This window comes from Lagopus muta, chromosome 2, assembly GCF_023343835.1.
Source record: "Lagopus muta isolate bLagMut1 chromosome 2, bLagMut1 primary, whole genome shotgun sequence".
In the NCBI taxonomy this organism is placed as follows: Eukaryota; Metazoa; Chordata; class Aves; order Galliformes; family Phasianidae; genus Lagopus; species Lagopus muta.
In genome coordinates, this window is record NC_064434.1 from 100,023,445 (window position 1) to 100,032,409 (window position 8,965).

The following is an 8,965-nucleotide window of genomic DNA, read 5'->3' on the forward strand; positions in this document are numbered from 1 at the left end:
ACTCTTCATTTACAATGTGCGTTGTAGGAAAGAGTGGTTTAAAAGGCTGCTGAAGGATGCATTCGTTTGTAACCACTGTATTTATAGAGATGCTGAGCTATGCAGTGGGCAGCATTCCTCGAGCAGAAATAGAAGAAAAGTGAGGCTGTGACTTGGGACTGGTATTGCTAATGGAGGCTTTTTTGGGGGGGAAAAAGACAGGAGCAAATAACAGGAATAGCAAACAATGGCTGGAGTGCAAAGAGGAGCTGGATAACAAGGCATCCTGCAACAGTAAGACTGATGTGAAATTGAAGAGAACTCTGCAAACAAAATACTCAAGAGCAGGATACACGCTGCTGCATACAGCAGAGGTTTCCTGGATGAAATTGGTGCAGTTGGGGCTGGGACTGGTCATCCTCACTGCACATGTCCTGCATTTTTAGGACTTAAAACAGGTGAACACTGAGAGCTGTGTGATGAGCCTGGCTGAAGTTACTGTAAAACGTGGCCTCAGTGGAAAACTGTGGCAGAGACCTGACATTTAACTTCAGGGAAAAGAGAGACCATCCTGAATCAAAGCCACTGCCACATCCAAGTGTTCACCTCCTCTGCTGTCCTGCACCTTTACCAGGAGGCTGAATTAATGTAATAGGATTTCAAGTCCTAAACACAAGGTCTCTTATTTTTCTGTGAGTTTTTCAGGCTGTTTTTAGGCTTTTCATCCAAGCAGGTAGGGCTGGAAGACTTATCTCACCCCTGTGGAAGAGGGGTTAAAGGCAGGAGTCCCTTACAGGTATGATGCTTACATCCTGACTCAGGACATGAATGATGTGCTACAATACCCTTGGTTACTATTTAAATTGCTATGGTCCTCCCCATAGCCACCCTTTTCCCAAACCCACATGCCCCATGACAGTTTTCCTCAAAAATAGTTGAAATATTGTACTGAGAGAGGGAAAAATATATGTTGGATTTATTTTTTTTTTTTTCCTCTGGTCCTCACAGAATGAAATGCTGATGATTGCCTTTACCTTTCCTTCCTGCTGTGTCTTACACTGGATTAGACCTGAAAAGCCGTATCACCAAGCTTGAAGTTCAATTTATCAGTGCAGTCAGGATTGATTTGTTACAGTACCTATTCTGGGGAAACAAATGTCTCCATCGCTCTCCTTTCCAATCCAGGCAGACCTTTGTTTTGCTCAGATCAGCTATGTAATGTAGGAAGCTGATGTTCCATAGATAAAGGCAAAAAACCCTGCAGAATCCTGACTAATCCTGCTGCATAACCAAGATGTTATAATCACAATATAATTGTGTATAATCAATAGATATCAAGATGCTATAATTGCAATATAATCAAGAGAGTAAGGCAAAGCAGACAATAATAACAAAAAGAAAATAAGTGGAAGAGCTTACCCTTGGGTTGAGCTCAACAGAAGACACCAAGAAAGGTGATCTCCAGCAGAGATCCTTCCCCTCTGGTAGCCAGCTCTTAAATAGGTCTAGGAGGGGTGCAGCCTGGATCCACCCCTTCCAGCAGCACAGCTGAATTGCCTTCACCTGTGCTCCTCTGCCTGACTCATGGCTCACCTCAGGTGATCAATCAGAGGTTCAAGCTGTGACTCAGCAGTTCCCATACACCTGCCCAGCCTGGCAGTGCCAGAGACTGGTACTGCTTGCAAAGTGCTCCCTTGTCATGTTGGTGGCTGCAGATATTGGGCAGAATGAGTGCTCTTATTTCCCTGCTTTGGTGTTGTTGTTGTTGAACAAGTGGTAGAAAGTCATAGAAATGATTCTTGGGTGAATTACATGTCCCTTTCATCACTAATAATGCTGTAACCAGACAGTCAGCTTTGTCCTTGGAGCCCAATTTCCAGAGTCACAGTGAAGACAGAGGGTTTTTGTACAAATTTTCAGCTGCTTTGTGAGACAATGGAAACAGACTTTGCTGCAACTATTGAGGTTAATAAGTTTTTCAACAGGAATTTGCTTCTGTAATCTAGCACAGGAACTCTCAATTAAAAGAGCGCGCAGTTAAAAACTCACTTTTCTCCCCAAACTCGCTGGGATGGAATATTTGGAGCTAACCATATAGAAGTGTGAGAATTACATTTTCAGGTTCAAAAGACCCAGAAGGTGATCAATAGGAAGAGTCATGTTTGAGCTGGACCTCGTTTTTCCTTTTCATGTGTTATGTTTGTGTCACGTTGAGGAAGGGTTAACGCTGAGCAGTCCTGCAGATGTGCTGTGAGAACAGTGTCTACTGCTGGTGCTCATTCTGTGAGATAAAATGAAAGAAGTCATTGCTCTGAAGGAGCTTTATTTCCTCAGGTAAAAGCAGGATTTCTTTCTCAAAATATGCTGCAGCTAGACACAAAGCACTCACTGCCTGAAAGCAGCTCTGCTCTCAGCAGCTGAAGCTCACAGGTGAGAAATGGGGCATATGCAGCTCTGCCTTGGAGGTTGGCAGCCGTGAAGCTGCTTGTTGTCTAGGCTGAGGCTGTGAAAGACTCTTGCCTCTGAGTTTGCATGGATTTGGGGAACGAGGCTGTGTCTGGGCTAGGCTCCTGACCAGCCTCCCTCTTCCTGCTGCTGCCTTCTAAACCAAAGTGCAATCTAGGAATTCAGCTCTCAGAATCAAAGGGCTGCAGCCCTTTGGGTGTGAGATTTTACGTTGTCTCCTTCTCTGTAACTTGACGAGATGTATTGTCGTTAAGTTTCTTTTAAAAGGAAAAAGAGAACAAGCTCAAAGTCGCACGCTTCCTACCTGAAGTAACCCTGAGCATGTTGGGAGCAGCGTGACCTGAGGGATTCCCCATTCCTGAGCATTGCTGACAACTCGATTTCTACGTCAGGCCACCTTTCTGCCCCTGGCAGGGCACAATGCAGAAGAAACACTGGATCAGTGTTTTCAAATGTTCAACTTTCCAGCACTTTAAATTGCTGAGTTTTGCAGAGCTTTAATTGCATCAAATGCAAAAAGAATGGGACACTATATCAAACTAACACGTAGCTAAGCACATAAAGAATGTAGGGGCTGAATTAACAGAAGGTAATTCATATACTGCAAGTGTAAATTGCTGAGTGCAGCGGAAGGAATCCCTATTTCTTCTTCATCTTGTTTCTTAATGGTGAGAGTGCCTGGAAATATAAAATTGTAGAAGTGTGGTGGGCTGTGTCCAGGGTCGCCAACCAGCAGACCAGGCTGCCCAGAAACACATCCAGCCTGGCCTTGAATGCCTCCAGGGATGGGGCATCCACAGCCTCCTTGGGCAACCTGTTCCAGTGCATCACCACCCTCTGTGTGAAAAACTTCCTCCTAATACCTAACCTAAGCCTCCCCTGTCTCAGTTTAAAACCATTCCCCCTCGTCCTGTCACTACCCACCTCGTAGAAACCCAGTTGTCACTGGAGGTCTTACCATGGGGTAAATCTACAACAAATGAATTATTTGAAGCAAATAGAAGCAACGAGTCCTCGTGTGGCCCCACAGTGCTGCCTGCTCGTGGGAGCTGGGATCAACTGGGGATGTTTCCCTTGGCTTACAAGAAGAGCTGAGCTGCTCCCTCCTGGGGCCTGTCCTGGTAAGAGGTCCTCCATGTCCCTGTGGGGATGGACTGAGGAGAGCTCATGTGCTCCAGCAAAATGAAGTGATGAGAAAAACAAAGCTATACCTGCTAGAAAAATGTGATAAGGCCAAGGACAGAGGGCATGAGAAGCGGGCAAGAGTGAGCTGTTACATGCACCCGTGTTCTAGGTCTTTAGGCAAGGCTTGATCTTTTCTGTAAACAAATAACGCACTTATTTACATGAATAATCCCCATTTCTCATGCAAATGATTTCCCTACTGCCACTTCTGCCGCGAATAATTTTCAGCATAATTACCACATTTATGTAGTGAACGTGCATTCACAGGGTAGCGATCTGTCCGTGGATGCTCCTCACCAGAGAGGCCCACAGAGCACCAGGGGAGCTCGAGCCACCAGCACTGCACACCCTCCTCTTTCTATTTTTGTTCTGATAAAGCATTTGGGGACCATTTTAGTTGTCTCAGCAACAGCAGAAGGATGTCAGCATCGTGCCTCCATCCCAGGGAGAGGACCTGCTGCTGCAGCAGGCAGCCCCCCCAGCTAGCCTGCTGCTTGGGCTCGAGCTGACTGTAACGAGGCAAGGCACTCTGAACAGCAGCTTTCCTTTGGGGATAAGGCTATCTTAATTTTTTTTGTGTGTTTAAGTTGGTAATTGCTAAGGAATTTGAAAATCTTCCAGGTTTTACCACTCTTAATTATGTTCTCATGCATATGCATCATCTACTTGCATGCTCATTACTGCAAAAAGATCAGAGCCTGGAACTTTGGAACAGTTTCTTTCAATTATCTCCCATACACCATTTTTTCAGTGAAATATCCCTCCTGCATGGGACAGCCTGATCTGTTCAGAGCCTGTCTTGCTGTCCAGAGCTCCATGCAGTTAAATCAAGATGCATTTCATCCTTTGTGTGTCTGCTTTGCTCCTCCGTGGAGTTTCCCCTTGCTCCTACCACCATCTGTTGATATGCCCATTTGGCAGGAGTCATTATGGTGTCCCAATGGAAATAGTTCCACTTCTTAGGACTCTGACTGATAATTTACCTGCTCTGTTTGCATCGATTGTTCTGGTCCAACAAGAGCCTCTGGCATGGACAAATTCTAACATATTTGAAGGCATTAATGAGGTGTTATATCGGGAAGGGAAAATAATGCTGTTGGGCTTCAAACTTGTTCTTGCTCACTAACTGCAGAATAAATGCATGTAATTAATTAGTGGGTAAACCAAGCCACTGCTTTGCTTTCCAACCAGCAACAATGGTGATGGGAAGTGAGATATTTAATCCACCTGAGTGCATTCAGTGCACAGGATTGTTCCCCCTGTAGGTGGGCAGGATTCCTAGCACTGTGTGTCTACAGAGTACGCAAGGACCTTTGGGTTATGTCTGCTTTCTGCCCGGTGTAGCTGCTCTCTTTTCCCTATTTTTCAAAGAGATAAGGAGCTAGTTGTTAGCATGTTTTGCTTTGAGAACAGGAGATGGCCTGATCAAATAGCAGTCACTGTCTTTATACTTAAAGCATATGATTCTGTATAGAAAAAACATCTATTCCTGCACAAATAATGGGGTTGAAATCTACAGAAGTTAGGTAGTGTGTGGCTCATTCTTTCTGGCTTTAAATCCCTTGGGGAAAGGAGGGCTTAATAGTTAGGGATTTTTTTCCTATGTATATCTTTCTAGGACAAAGAGGTGGCATCCAGCTGTGAAAATGCTCCTTCCCACAAAAACCCTGGTGCAGCACTGCATACTGCCAGCTGTGTTAATGGATGCCTGCGTTCTGATTGGCATCTGCCCATGCTTACGTGTCACAGAAATCAAGATTTGGCCCTGAAGTCTGCTTAACACCAGCACACATAAAGACAGAAGTATTAAAGGTGACATAAGGACAAGGCTTCCTTCAGGCTAACCGTTCCATCACTGATCATTGACTTGTTCTCTATTCTGTTATTAATGCCACCTGCTGCCAAACTGCAGTTATGGTCCTGAACATGTTGAAGAGGCACGGTTCTGTAGCAGGATAAAAGCACTGATTAACCACAGAGTAACAGAGGGGTTGGTCCCTTTGCTGGTAGGGTTCTCTGCTTCTCTCAGAGATGGATGGGGCACATGTTTGCATGCCACAGCGTCGTCTCCCAGAGCTCATGGTCATCTGTCACAAATTCCCTGCACAGAGTGGGCTCCTCCAGGCTCCCAATGGCCTTGTCTGTGCCTTCCATCCATCAGAGTCACACAAGCTTGGCTGAAGGTGGGAGCTGCAGGTGAACATCGCGGAGTGCGCTGCTTCCCTTCTATTTGCAGAACAGCTTGTGTTCCTGCAGCTGACTTGAGAAGTTCAATTAACAAACGCTATTAATGCAGCTCCCCTCTTTATTTATTTATATTTATCTTATGCATAGCCTTTCCTGAACAGCTTAAATCTTTAATTAATTGGAGATGCCATTGTGGAGAGTGTGCTAGAGAAGAATGCTTGTGACTTAATTAAAAAGGTAAAAAATGTCCTTTACTATTACTGAAAAAGACCTGCTTGCAACTCCAGTGGTGGCAGAAAGCCCACGAGAATTCCTCTGCTCCCCTTTTTGATGGTAGTGGTGAAGTGAGAGGTGATACCATTTCCCATGTGGAGAAGGTGAGTGCGTGGTTGAACTTTGAAAGCTTAGGTTGCTGGTGTAGGGCAAGCTACACTTCTGTCATCTCAACAGGGCGGAGGGGACAGACAACTAGAAAGCTCATACTATTTCTTTAATTAAAAAGCAAACAACAGCAATCCAAGAACTTTAACTGAATTCTCCTGGCACTTACCTGCTAGAAGTGTAGGATGAGCCTCATGTGGAGTTGCTCTGTGCTGCAGGACGCTGTGATACCCATCAGGGCCTCCATACCACTTTGAGTTGCAGTGAATTTTGATTCTTTCCTCTAATTGCCTTTCAAATGTTGTTGCTTATGCCCTTTTTAGTTTTCCAGGAATGAAAACCTGAGCATTTCCCATCCTTTCAGAAAGCAAAGGTGTTTTTCTCTGTGGGTGGCATCTCACATGTGAACGGGATGCTCAAGCCCAGGAGTATTGCTAGCAAAAACTGCAGCGCCAGCCTGTTTGGTAGAGATGCTGTGATGACGTCTGAAAATGTTCTTGTCATGCTTTACAGATCCACTCTCTGTACTTGAAATAGCAAGGAAAGCTGCTCTTCCCTCCCCCCCTCTCTGCCTAAAGGCAGGAGCCCAAGGGCCATCACCCCATGCTGTCCCTGGGAAAGGTCCTTCGCCGCTCCAAAGTGCTGCCCTGGTTTTGCTCTCACCAGGTGACCCCTTTGCATCAATTCTGCAATACTGACATGATGAAACAAGCTGACAGCTTCTCCGTGCCCACACCTGCACAGGAACCCCAGCTTTCTTTACCACTCACTGTGCAGTGCTGTACCTCCACAGACACTCATTTCCCAGGCACTGGTGCAGGGAGTTGTTCATCACCACGCCGAGCCCTGCTAATAAAGCTTTCCCTCAGCAGAGGGAGTTGTTTCTCAAGGTAATAAGAGACCATTATCTGATTGCATTTTTGTCAGGTCAGCCTATTTATTATCTTTCCTGTAATCTGATTTGTAATGTATTTTCTTGATATTTTCTGTATTTCCTCCTATATTTTATAATAATTTCCCTGGAAAGTCTGAACTAGAGAAAAGATGAGGTTTTAAATCCACCTCTTAATGAAAACAGCCAGATGCCTTTCTCTGGAAAAGCTTTTCTGCCTTCTAATGTGGGGTGCAGTCTGGGAGACACGCTGGAGGGAATGCTGCATGACAAAGCAGCCAGGGTCACCTCATCTGGGCCAGCAGAGCACCAGGAGCTCCTTTCTGCCTGGGGTGAGATGAGCCCTTGGATTTCCATCACCCAACTCTGTGATGCCACTGGGTCTGGATCTCTGCCACACAACTCTGTGCTGCTATTGGGATCTGAATCTCCAGCACTGTTGAGCTCTAGATCTTTGTCACCCAACTCTGTGATGCAACTGGGGTCTGGATCTCCATCACCTGGGTCTGGGGTTGGAACTAGATGATCTAACCCAAGCTATCCTATGATTCTGTATTCTTGGTTTGAAAGGGATTCCTGCTCCCGAGAGGTCAGAGGGAAGGATGTGAGCAGCCAGCCTAAGAATTGGGGTAGATGTGACATGAGAGAACTCCAAGCTGTGTGAAGAGCCATCACTGGTGCACCTCAGCTGCTGGAAGTTTATCAGGTGGCTGTAAGCACGTGGCACATGTGGTCTTTCAGGAGAAAGTGCAAAGAAGTTTGAGGAAGAGAGCAGCAGCTATTCCCACCTGCGGGCTCCCCCCAGACTTGGGCAGAGATGTCTCATGGCTTAGTGGGCATGGTAATGGGTTCAAGCCTTGGAAATCCCAGCATATCCCAGTTGGATGGGATCCACAAGGATCATCGACTCCAACCCTGTCTTCACACAACACCAGCCCAGTCCCTAAGTCTGAATGCACTGTCTAAAGGTCTTTGAACTCCAGCACTGGGGCTGTGCCCACTGCCCTCTGGTGCAGAGCCTTTCCATCACCTCCCCAATCCCCCCACTGACACAGCCCCATACCATTCCCTCAGGTCCTGATAAATCAGCAGCAGCTCCAACACTCACTCACTTTCCAGCATTTGACATATTATCTTCAATTCATTCCGTATGTTACTTTATGCACAGGTTCCTGCTTTTATGGGGTTTGTTCTACAGTTTCTGTACCAACATAAACAACTCGCATCTGCTTCGATAGTTAATTTATTCACTAATGTCTTCTGCAAGAGAAAGCTCAGCTGCTGCAATGCTTTTCAGCAGTGTGGAAGAGCAGCGGGTCAGGTAGGTGAGAAGGGACACCCGGGCAAGGCAACTCTTTCCCAGCACCGTACGATGCTTGATTTCTCTTGGCAACGTGTCGGTACTCCACTTGGGTCTGCGCTGTATGGGGCCGGCAGGTAGCGCCCCCGGGGCAGGGCTGATGGTGCACCAGCAGCCTCCCCGCTCCGTGTCGATGATTATGATTTTATTTTCTAAGTGCTCTTGACAGCTCTGGAGACTCGCATCTTCTCATCCAAACGCAGTAATTAAATTCCACCTACCTGAATTCCCCCTGCTGTTTCAATTGGATAAATTAATCTTCCCATCATGTCTGAGCCTCCCGTGCGTGCTGTTAAACACCGGTCCAACCCCCGGGCCGGGACAGGGATGAGGAGCGCGGCTCCGGCGGGGACCAACTCGGCAGCACTGCCGGGAACGGCTCGGTGTGCGAGGGGGGACACCGAGGTGACCGCTCCCCATGCAGGGGGGCCGCGCAGCCCCTTCCAGGGGCGAGCGGCTCCGGCTCCAGCACCCCTCCCTCCCCACGGCGGTGCTGGTGCCGCCTCTCCCTTCTC